The 11,539-nt window shown below is 41.6% G+C and overlaps 1 protein-coding gene across 3 annotated transcripts in view; it reads left to right on the top strand.

The window, feature by feature from the left end:
- Positions 1–5,545: 5,545 nt before the first annotated feature.
- LRFN5 (leucine rich repeat and fibronectin type III domain containing 5) overlaps positions 5,546–11,539 on the top strand; it is a 270,278-nt gene continuing 264,284 nt past the window's right edge. For all 3 annotated transcript variants that reach the window (XM_084791182.1, XM_084791183.1, XM_084791180.1), the window contains exon 1: positions 5,546–11,300. The gene's annotated coding sequence lies outside the window, so the exon portion shown is untranslated. The remainder of the gene's footprint in view (positions 11,301–11,539) is intronic.

Below are 11,539 nucleotides of genomic sequence, written 5' to 3'. Positions count from 1 at the left end.
CCATAACAAAACAAAACAAAAATTGTTTTGAGAAGAGTAAAATTAGATTTCTAAAATTAAATGCTTCTAATCATCTTTTGGGAATTTCGTGCACCATATTTTTAATCATGTTTATCTCCTTCCTCCAATTCTGCCCCGAGGCTCATCTCCCTATGTACGTAATTTCTGCTACCACAGGCAAAACCCAGTTTGACTGACTATGCCTCCTGTTCTGAAGTGTGGTTTATGTAACAGGTGTTAAAAGTGGACTTTTCTTCTCCCAGAAGCAGTCAAACACCAATAGCTCCTCAGTGAGGGGAAATGCTTTACGTGCACCTCCCTTCTACCATACCTAGATTTTGTCTGGCTTAAGCTTGTGGTCCTGTCTCTTTTTGTGTGTTGAAATCACTGCTCTCCTAGAAATCATCCATCTTTGGCTCTTGTGAGCTTCTCTGTTAATTGCCATTTACTGTAAGCAGAACCTTCTCTGATGAGAGCCGAGTGATGCCTGGATCTATAGATTTAACTATAAATTATCACACTGGAAAGGAAACCTATGCTTGGAGAGATCTGCATGTTATACACCTCTCTACTTGTCCTTCTTACACATCCTCCATTTAGCCACATGTAAGTGAAAATGTATGAAATAATTATCTCTGTGGAGTGAGAGGTAATATTTTTGGAAGGAAAGCATTAGTATTTGAAGTTAAATTGGAATTTCTAGAAAATATATGGGACTATTTATGTACTTTGTTTATGTTGACTTGTAACTGCCCTTTATTCTTTGAGTCCTACCTTCCTTTTCTTCTTTCTAGATATATAATTTTTATATAAATGAAAACTAGGGAATCATAACATGTCTCAGTATGTGAGGGCTAAACCAGGCTATCCTATTTCTGGAGCATGCTATTTGTGAAATAAATACTTAGCACTATAGATTATAAATTCATCTATAGTTTATTAGTATAACAAAGAATCCATTAATGTATTTTATGAAACTATAAAATAAACAAACCACCATATATTTGTTTTAAAAATATAAAGGCTTCACTCATATACATTTTCTTTTTTTTTTTTTTACTTTATTAATTTATTCTTGTTACATCTCAATGGTTATCCCATCCCTTGTATCCTCCCATTCTTCCCTCCCTCCAATTTTCCCCTTATTCCCCTCCCCTATGACTGTTCCTGAGGGGGATTACCTCCCCCTGTATATGTTCATAGGGTATCAAATCTCTTCTTGGTAACCTGCTGTCCTTCTTCTGAGTGCCACCAGGTCTCCCCCTCCAGGGGACATGGTCAAATATGAGGCACCAGAGTATGTGGGAAAGTAATATCCCACTCTACACTCTACTGTGGAGAGTGTTCTGTCCATTGTCTAGATCTGGGTAGGGGTTTAAGGTTTACCGCCTGTATTGTTCTTGGCTGGTGCCTTAGTTTAAGCGGGACCCCTGGGCCCAAATCTGCCTATCATAATGTTCTACTTGTAGGCTTCTAGGACCCTCTGGATCCTTCTACTTTGCCATTCTCCCATGCTTCTCTCATCTAGAGTCCCACTAGGATGTCCTCCCCTCTGTCTCAGTTTCCTGGTAAGTGAAGGCTTTCGTGGGTCATGCCCCTTGGGCTAATATGCAGATATAAGTGAGTATATACCATTTGAGTCTTTCTGCTTCTGGGTTAACTCACTCATTATGATCATTTCTAGCTCAATCCATTTATCCACAAATTTCGGGAATTCCTTGTTTTTAATAGCTGAATAGTATTCCATAGTGTATATGTACCACAGTTTCTTTATCCATTCTTCTATTGAGGGACACTTAGGCTGTTTCCATGTTCTGGCTATTGTGAATAAGGCTGCTATGAACATGGTTGAGCAAATTTTCTTGTTGTGTGCTGGAGCATCTTCTGGGTATATTCCAAGCCTCAGAGAAGAAGGCAAATGACACAGTGCTGAGCTTTTCTAACAGAATCTAAGAGATGGAAGAACGAATCTCAAGTCTAGAAGATACACTAACAGATCTTGAAGCAACCATTAAAGAAAATGCCAAATCTGGAAAACTCCTGACACAAAACATCCAAGAAATTAAGGACACCATGAAAAGAAGAAATCTGAGGATAATAGGCATTGAAGAAAGAGAAGATATCAGCCTCCAAGGCCCAGAATCTATTCTCAACAAAATCATAGAAGAAAATTTCCCCAATCTAAAGAAAGAGATGCCTATAAACATACAAGAGGCCTACAGAACACCAAATAGAATTGACCAGAAAAGAAAAACTGCCTGTCACATAATAATCAAAACACAAAACATACAGAACAAAGAAAAAATATTAAAAGCTGCAAGGGAAAAGGGCCAAATAACATGTAATGGAAAACCTATCAGAATTACACCTGACTTCTCAGCAGAGACCATACATTTTCACAATATGCCATGATCCCTTTTTTATTCCAAACTTCCAAATATTTAATATCTAATTTCCCACAAAAGAATGTTTGTGTAATACTATTTTCAACAACGCATTTTTTACTTTAAAAGGTTTCAGTTTTTTAATAGTCATAATGTAACGGATGTGTTAAAATATGCCAAACTAAAAAAAAAAGACATTATTTTGCTTATAATTTTGGCATATCTATGCAAATCCAAAATATATTAGGGATGATAGTTTAAATTAACATTAGAACTTTGCAAAATCACTTTAAAGGCAGCAAAAGGTACTTTTGCATAGCAATAAAATACAACTAAATTAAAAATGTCTAACAGTAGCTTCAATTGCTATAAAGTATAGATATTAATTAGGATTTAATATATTTGTGATGAAATTCTTTTAAATCTTTTATAATGCTCCTGTATTCCTATTGTACAACTTTTTAAAATATCTGTTAATTTAATAACAATTAATATGATACAATTTTTATATTCTATTCAAGAAGTTCTAGCTACCTCTAAAATAGCCAAGACTCACTATACTTAATAATCAGCTGAAGAGACAAGGGCAATCTCAGTGATATTTAAGGAGGGATCTTTATTAATGTTCTTTTTGTGTCAGATCTCCTCAAGGGGGCAGGTATGCTGTCAGGACTAATATCTTAAAGCCAAACAATATCTCAACAGAGAAAAATCAGTATTCAGAATTTTACCAATATTATGTCATCCACATGATAGAATATTTAATACCAAAGAAAAAACAGTATCAGTAGAATGTTTATGGCATATTTCTGAGATCTTAGTATCATTTTGATGGCACATACCCCTGGTTTAGTAAGAAATCATGGTGCAAGACTGAATTTGCCAAGAAATTCAATTGTAAGTAATATACTTTAGTGAAACTGAGTTATTTATTACATGACTTGAAAGAGTCGGCTTCTGACAGCTGGGTTACAAACCACTCACCTCTCAACAAACGCCAAATGAAAGTAATTCCAAGATTGTATTTATTCGTCTGTGTGTAGATCTACCCCCACCTGTGTGTGAATGTCTGAGGAGACCAAAAGAAGGTTTGGATCCCTCGTAGACCTGAATTTAGGATAGATGTGAGCATCTTGACATGGCTTTTGGGAGCCAAACCCTGGGCCTGGGCAAGTGCTATGCTTTGCATTGTGGGAAGACGCTGTTTACATATTCCAAAGTTGCCTTCTAGGGAAGGAAGAGTAAATATCGAAAACAAACATACAAAACTGAAGCAGGATGTGAAGGTTTTTACAAGACTTGCCAAAGCTTCACAAGAGATCAGGAAAGAGACATCTGGATTTTGTTACTCTTAGTAGTGAACTACAATGAAGATCATAACGAATCAATTTGTTGCGGGTTAAGCACTCTGTGATAATCCAGTTGTGACAACTGTGGTCAGTTCCTCTATTCTAGGTGATCCATAATTTTCCTTGGCACCAGCAAAGTTATCAGCAGAGACCTGAACTTCATTATATAAAGAAAGAAGGTTGATGGCCGAGTCAAAAAAATTTCCTTTACATTCTTGAGCCATGCAGAGCAGAGCAATGGAACCAAAGGAACTTTAAAGCATGGTAACTAAACTAATATAGGTTATTAAAGGAAGTAGGAAAACTATGAATATATTTTTAAAATGAGTAGAGAATCTATCATAAGTAAGTCTTCCCTACCAAAGTTACATGTGTGGAGAAAAAACAACTACTGAAGAGGTGGAGGCAAATTCCTAAGTCATGCTATGGAAATTGATTTCAAAAACTTGCTCTGAAAGCTGGAGAGATAGCTCAGTGCTAAAAAGTGCTTGATGAACTGGCGTGAGGACCTGAGTTTGGATCCCCACCCACAAGTAAAACCTTAGGACTTGGGGTTGGAGAACAGGGGGGCAGGTGAATCCTGCTGCTGGCCTATCCAGGGTAATGTAAACAGTTATATCACAGTTCAGTGAGAGACCTTGTTCTCCTCCTCCTTCTCTTCCTCCTCCTTCTCCTCCTCCTCTTCCTCCTCCTCTTCATCATCATCATCATAATAATATGGAGAGAAATTTTGGAAGACACTCAATTTGTACCTCAGATTTACAATAACATGCACATGTTAGCACATACGCATATGGTACAGACTTCTGGATGAGATTTTGTGTTGTCATATTCATAAAACCCATCAGACATCATTTATCTTAATGTAGATGTGTTTAAATTGAATTCATTGAAAGAAAGTCTTAGTCTAAGTCTCTGGGAGCTCGTATTCCAGAAAACCCAACCCTATGGTCTGAACCAAGTGAGTGTCATCTTACTGCTCACTTTGGTCATCTGTCTGAAATCGGGGCAGATAATTGCTATGATTTTACAGGGAAAAATCAACTACATCTGTAAAATAAAGCAATTGCTCTATAATTAGTCACAGGGCATTTAATAGAAGCACATTAAAACCTTTCAAATGCCTTACTACTTCCATTTAATGGAATTTATTCTGTCCTGTCATATGCATAAACAAAGTCATAATAATAATTCAGACTTTTGTTTTTAAAATAACTGTTTCATAACTAGCTTGATTTTCAAATCTTAGAGATTAAGTAGAAATTGTCATGGGATTTTACATATTTGTCAACAAAAATGTAAAAAGAATTCTTAATGGATGACTAGTGTTTGGAAATATTTTCAGCACGTTATAAAAATATGAAAAAGTCTCAAAGTATTGCACTTGATATTCAGTTCAACCAGCACAGCTTAGCCAAAGTAGCCCAGATTTCTGTGTATGTTTTACTAGAAATTTTCCTTTTTAGGAAGCAAGCTGCCTTTCTATTTCCAAAATGTATAGACTGTGGTGGGTCAGTCATACTTTAGCATAGCTTCACACAACAATCATAGTTAGATTCATATAGTTTGACAAAGTAGCTTTGATGATAGGGGAAGTGGTTGATATTCTTCAATGGGCTGATACACTGTGTCTGTAGTAACTGAGTGTATTACATAAATGTGGAGGTTGTTTGCCAGATTACTAATATAAACAAGGAAAGAAAAGGGTGGTTAGTTGTAATAGTGCTTAAGGATTGTCTTTTTGTTTAGCAATATTCAGCTCTGAGATCTTCCCTTTCCTAAAATCTCTCAAGAAATCCCTGCCCAGTTTCAAAATTTGAAATTGAAACTTAACTTTTTGAGAGTGAGGTGTGGGGAGACAGAGAGAAAAGAGGAGGAGAGAAAGGGCATTCTACACAATGAATAATTGAGAGCCTCTCTCCTCTGGAACAGTCTTACCATGAGCCACTGGACTGAAGTTGTGACCATGATTCCATACTTCAGAGCATAGATGTATCCATACAAATCAAGTAAAAGCTCAAAAAATAACAAACTAAGGGGGAAAGGGGTATATTTGTTTTTGAAGTATACTAAAAATGAGTATAGTAGCTTATACTTTTAGTCCAAATCATGTATAACAGTTTCTTATTAAGTGTTACAGAGATAAATTAGTTGTTTTAAGTAAGGCCTAGTTGCTGGAATATTCTGCACTCATATACTTCATGATAGGTTGTGACAGAAATAAGCTCTGAAGCAAACTTTTATCATTATAGAACTGTGAAGGTCACAGTCCTGCTAGTGATTAAATGTTATGAAGCTCACAACTATGTTAACTATTAAAGTAAACGTCAGTGCATGGAATTTATTTCATTTGCCTTAAATTATGTTTATATGTTCAGTTTATAACTTTATCTCTCCTTGTTTCTTCATATCACCTCCAACTTTTAAGGTCACAGAGCCTTTTATTAAGAAAAAAAAAAAAACCAAAAAGCTAGTAACTCAACCATGACTCAAAACCTGGAGATGTTTCTGAATGAAATGTGCTTTATAGAAGGCACAGGGGAAAAGGGCTGAACTGATGTGGTGACTCCCTACATTCCTCAACTGGAGACCTAGAAAAGTGAACTCTTTAATTAATACTGTTTTTAAAGGAGTGGGTTATAGTTTCTCCATAGTTTAGAGAAATCCAATGGAAAATAATAATACATGCAGAGATTAGGAATAGTTTTTATGTGTCAAATTGACTGTAAAACATTCACATTTCCACTTATTGACTAAAAATAAGAAAACAGCCTTTTAAAAAATTCTGTTAAAATGAGAATTCTAACGTTTATAGCCACCAATTCTTAGAATAATCTTTTGGAGGAGACAGAAAATATTTCTAAAAATTATTTGGCTTAAGTTTAGTTTGATAATAATGAAGATAATCAAGATAGATAGTCTCTTGAGAAAATAAGCCAAATTTAATCCAAATTATTTATTGAAGATTGGATTTTTTTCTTTAAATTCTGGACCAAGAATTCTATTCTAACTGTATAAACTGCTGAAACTTTAACAACTTTAGAGTTAGCTATTCTCAACAATAGATAAGTAAATAAAAAATTCCTCCTAATAACCAGTTTCCAGAAGTTGCTCTGTGTGTGTGTGTGTGTGTGTGTGTGTGTGTGTGTGTGTGTGTGTGTCCCAATTGTGTGTTACCATAAAATAATAAAAGGTACATTCTGTTAACTCTGGCATTTTTTATGAAAACCACTATGGCCCCTCCTTTAACTTTCTAAAAACAAAGAACCTTTGTTTAGAAATTTTGTAAAAATTTTAAATATATATATATTAATTTTAAGACTTTGAAAAACTACCTTTATTTAAAACATTCTAAAAATAAAACATTTTTCTCCTCCTTTTTTGCAATCTGGAATTGGCTTGCAAAGAACACAGCAACACAGTATCTGCAGAGTGAAAAATTCCTGCCTTAACACAGTTTCCTAGAGGGAGGGGGAGTGGGGAGGGGAGAGGGAAAACCTTCAGCAAAGCTCACTGCACAGGGAACTCAAGTTGGAGGCCATTTCTGCCTGGGGAGAGCTGGACCTTGAAAAATACCAAGATGCTGTGCATCACCTCCTTCCTGCCTTCAGCCAAAAGCTGATGTCATCTTTCTCACCGCAAAACCTCACTGGCTTAGTTAAAGGAACCCCAAGGTGAAACTGAAAATTTTTCTTGTTACCAACCATTACCCTCCTCAATTCGCCCAATTGCCAGTGAGTTCTTTTCTCACCTCTGTCAGGATATAAAATGTAAACAAAAACAAGGAAAAGGAAAGTTATTCAATCCAGATAGGCAAAGGTCTTTTGGGTTCTGATTCAATATTTGGATATGTATTCAGTCCACTTTTGAGATCAGCAAATACTTATCTTGGAGACTTTTGGTTCCTTTCACCTGAGCAGGACAGCAAGTGGGACAGTCCTGGAAAAGAGTCACCCCCACATCCTAAAGTACTTGGAAGTGCTCATTTGGATATGCCTGGAGTCCAAGCTAGGGCGACTCAACAGCTCTGCCTGAAGTCCTCAAAGCTGCAAAGTTTAAAGGGAAGCCAGAGAGCAGCACTTTCTCCTGAGTGCCTCCAAAAGTGGACTCCAGGAGGTGATGGGTTTTTCCTGGGATTTCTTAGAATACTCGGTTATCCACTTCCATGACTAGAAACCCACGGAGAAGCACTCACGATTTTAGTGGAGACTCTCCAGGGTGCTGGCTGAAGTATTTATCCTCCAGGCTCCTTTTGCAAATTTGTATGAAATCTTACTGGTTAGTGCCTGGCTGTTTGGAGAGATGTTCGGACTCTCGAACTTGAACTTGCTTCCAGCTCTGCAATATGCCGCTGGGGACTGCTCTGCAACATGGAGCCCCAGCGGAAATGGATGGAGACTGCACGGCGGGAAACGCATCCCCAGCCATGCTCCTCAGAAATCAAGTAACCATAGAATAACTCGGATTGCTAAACCATGGCGTGAACCACACAGGGTTGTAACCTGGAACCCAGCTGGCAGCAGAGGGAAGACCAGGGGCGAAGAGAAGAAAAGGGAGCAGTTACCACTTAAAGTACTCCAGACTCTGAAAACGGAGCAGTGTGAGTCTTGATTATGCCAGGGTGCCTGTGCGCGCGCTCACATAGAGTCCGTGGGTGTGACTGAGTGTACGTGCCTGGTACATTCACCACTCAACTGTAAAGCCTCTGGAGTTCTTCTATTGGAAGCAAAATTCCAAAGTATCCTATCTTGGGAGACAGCACAGTTCAAGGATGCAAGTTTTTACCAAGTAGGCAGGGAAGGGCTCCTTGTTAGCCAATTACTTCCCATGGCATCCCCTAACTCTTTCAGGTTTGGTTCAGGTTGATGTCTGGGCTAAGAGGTTTGCACGGAAAACCAATGATCAAGTGCGCATCAACTCTAACTGGAAAAGACTGGGTTCTGGCTGCTCCAGATACTGAATGGAGTCTTTTTTTTTTTTCTATTTTAATTTTTAATGGCTGGCTGTAGGGGGTTTCTGGAAACGTTGCTGGGGTCCGAGAGTCTGGGAATTAACTGGGAATCTTGGCAGTATTACAAGAGTAAAGTCAGGGAGGGCCCTGCCCAGTCCTTCCCCCAAGAGGCTTTTCTGGTTTCCTGGGCACCACACTTCTCTCCGGTTCCACGTCCTTCCCAGCGCAGGTGGCTTAGGTGGCCAGGCCTGCTTTCTGCCGAGTACTGGGGCCGAGATAAGCTCTGCACAGTTAAAGTGGCCAGCTGCATCACTTCTTTTCTCCCGGTACCGCGCTGATTCCCAAATGTAAATACTCTTTTCAGAATCCGATCCCATCTGATTAGTAAGCAAATCACCCACCGCCAACTAGGGAGCACTGGAAGCCAGCCTCGGGTGACTGGGAGCTTCAGCCGGTACTCCGAGGCTGGGATTCTCTCCGCCGGGTTGGAGCTAATCACTTTTCACACTGCCATTAGCAGTCACAGCCTGACCGGGTGACACCTTTTAAAAATCCCTTAACCATCCGACAGTGGGCGACGGGATCCGCAGTTCATTTCCAACAGAGGCGGGGGATGCCCCTGAAGTTCGCTTTCTACCTTCGTGTTTTCCACTGCTTCCCCTCCCCCCTTCCTGCAACGCCCCCGCGCATCCACTGCTCCGGGATTTGGATGCACGACGCTGGCCCTCTCCTTGCTCCAGCGGTATATCGGTTCTCTGAACACGTCTACGTCGGAGTCGCTAAGGCAAAGAGTGCAGCGGCCCAGGCTTGGAGCGTCTCCTGTTTCTAGGGGTCTGGGAGGTGCGCCCGTTCTCGTCACTGCAGCTAGGGACGGGCTCACGGCCGCGCGCCCGCCGCCGCCGCCCCTGCCGCCGCCTCCATGCTGCAGCGCGGAGCGCAGCACCTCAGGGCTAGGCGGCCAGCGTGGTCCGTACGCACCGCGCTGGGGAGCGGCTCTCCCAGGCCTGCCCGGGCGGCGGCTGCGATCCTGGACCCCAGCTTCCCGCCTCGCGCCTGAGCTGCGGACTCTTCCCACCACCTCGGCCAGCGGGAGGGGCGCCCATCGCGCGGTGTGCAGCGGCGCAGGGAGGCGGTGAGCCTAGGCAGAGCGGCCAGAACCTTGTGTGTGTCTGTCTGTGTGTGCGCGCGCGTGTACGTGTGTGTTTGTGTGTGTGTGTGTATTCGCGTGTGTGCGTGCACGCGTGTGTGCTTTTCTTCTTTCTTTGAAGATGTGAATGGCTTCTCAGCTAGCTGCTCCTGAGGATTCTTGACTTTGTGAAGCTGTGAGCACAACGCACCCATGTAATTCATGTTGTATGGTCTGTAATACCAGAAAATAAGGCGCAACTGGACGGGGGTGGGGCAGAGCCATGAAACATTCTGGAAACGAGAAATAGAAAAGGGGGAAGTAGAAATATGAATATTGAAAGATCTGAGAAGACTTTTGGAATCTCCTGCCTGGCCTTTCCGTTTTTCTTTACGAACCTGGACGTTTTCCACCTTTTCAAGTCATCTTGGTGTTTCTCTAGTGCTTTGCAAGCCTCTTTCCAGCTAGCTGCGTGTGTATGCGTGTGTTTGTGCGCGTGTGTATGTGCGCGCTCCTATCGGATGCATTTGACAGTCTTTTTTCCAACTGCCCAGAAGCAAATGTGTTAACTCAGAGATGCCCCTCCATGCCCAGGTTCTCGCAGAGCGCGGAGAACGCCCAGATTCGTTTTCCTGGCTGAGTTTTGGGCGGCTGCTTGGATGTGGACCCAGGTGTATGGATCTCTTAATCCAGAGGCTTGGAAAGTAGCTGTATTAACCAGCTTCCAGGTACATTGCAAGGTCAAGAGAGGGTCTTGCAGCTGTCTTGCTCCCTTGCATCTTGACTTTGCTGTTTTGGTCCGAAGAATATGAACGTGTCTGCCCACAACATTTGAAGCCCAAAACTTCAGCACTTCCAGCACGTTTACTGTACAAACAAGGTAATGAGGATTGCTTTTCAAACTGCTTGAAGAATACCCAATGCTTCTATAGACCTTCTAGGACTTCTTTACTTCCCAACGAAATGTCACCCGCTCTTGAATACCAAGGATTTGGGCTGCAGGAGAACTTGAAGGAGACGTGATCAAGGAATATGTGAGAAAGCGACTAGCTGGTGGGCTGGTGGGCTTCCGGACCGGATCGTGAGGAGGAACAGCACCGATTCTCTCTCCCGGTGCGGTTCTGGGGAGTGCTTGTGCAAGTGTGAGTGCGCGCGCGCCGGCTGAGATGTGTGAGTGTGTGTGAGCGTGTCTCTCTGTGTGTGTGCGCAAGGCTGCCCTGCTTCTGCCTGCTCCCCGGGCGCGGAGCCACCGGTTTCATGGGGCGATTTGCGCTGATTCCCCACCCAGCGCGACCTAAGGGCAGCGGCGGCAGTGGCAGGAGCCACCTCTCTGACTCCCTAGGATGCGGGTGCTGAGCTATGGCAAAGGGCAGCGAGGTGATGAGCAAGACCCCACTACGACTGTGAAAGCCACCTGGAGCCACCTTGCCTGGATCTTACCTGCGGGCAGAAAGTCCTCCTATGACCGTCTTTCCCCCTAGAGGCACCAGGTAACAATGAAGGACTACTTGCCTCACCCACTTTCCTTAAGGTCTTATTTCTAGCATCCTATCTGCATTGCAGGCGACTTTACTTATTAATGTTTTGAAAATCATTAGGAAGGGCTGGATATCCAAGGGCGCTTGCTCAGTGAAGGGGTTTGCAGTTTCTGGTACATAGAAATGTAAGTCTATACTTGAGCATTTAACGTGGTAATGAAATCTAGAGATATATGAATAAATCAAGCCTG

The sequence above is a fragment of the Acomys minous genome, assembly GCF_964271855.1.
Source record: "Acomys minous genome assembly, chromosome: 8".
In the NCBI taxonomy this organism is placed as follows: domain Eukaryota; kingdom Metazoa; phylum Chordata; class Mammalia; order Rodentia; family Muridae; genus Acomys; species Acomys minous.
Note: the sequence above shows the minus strand (reverse complement) of the source record. Positions and strands in the feature narration are given on the sequence as shown.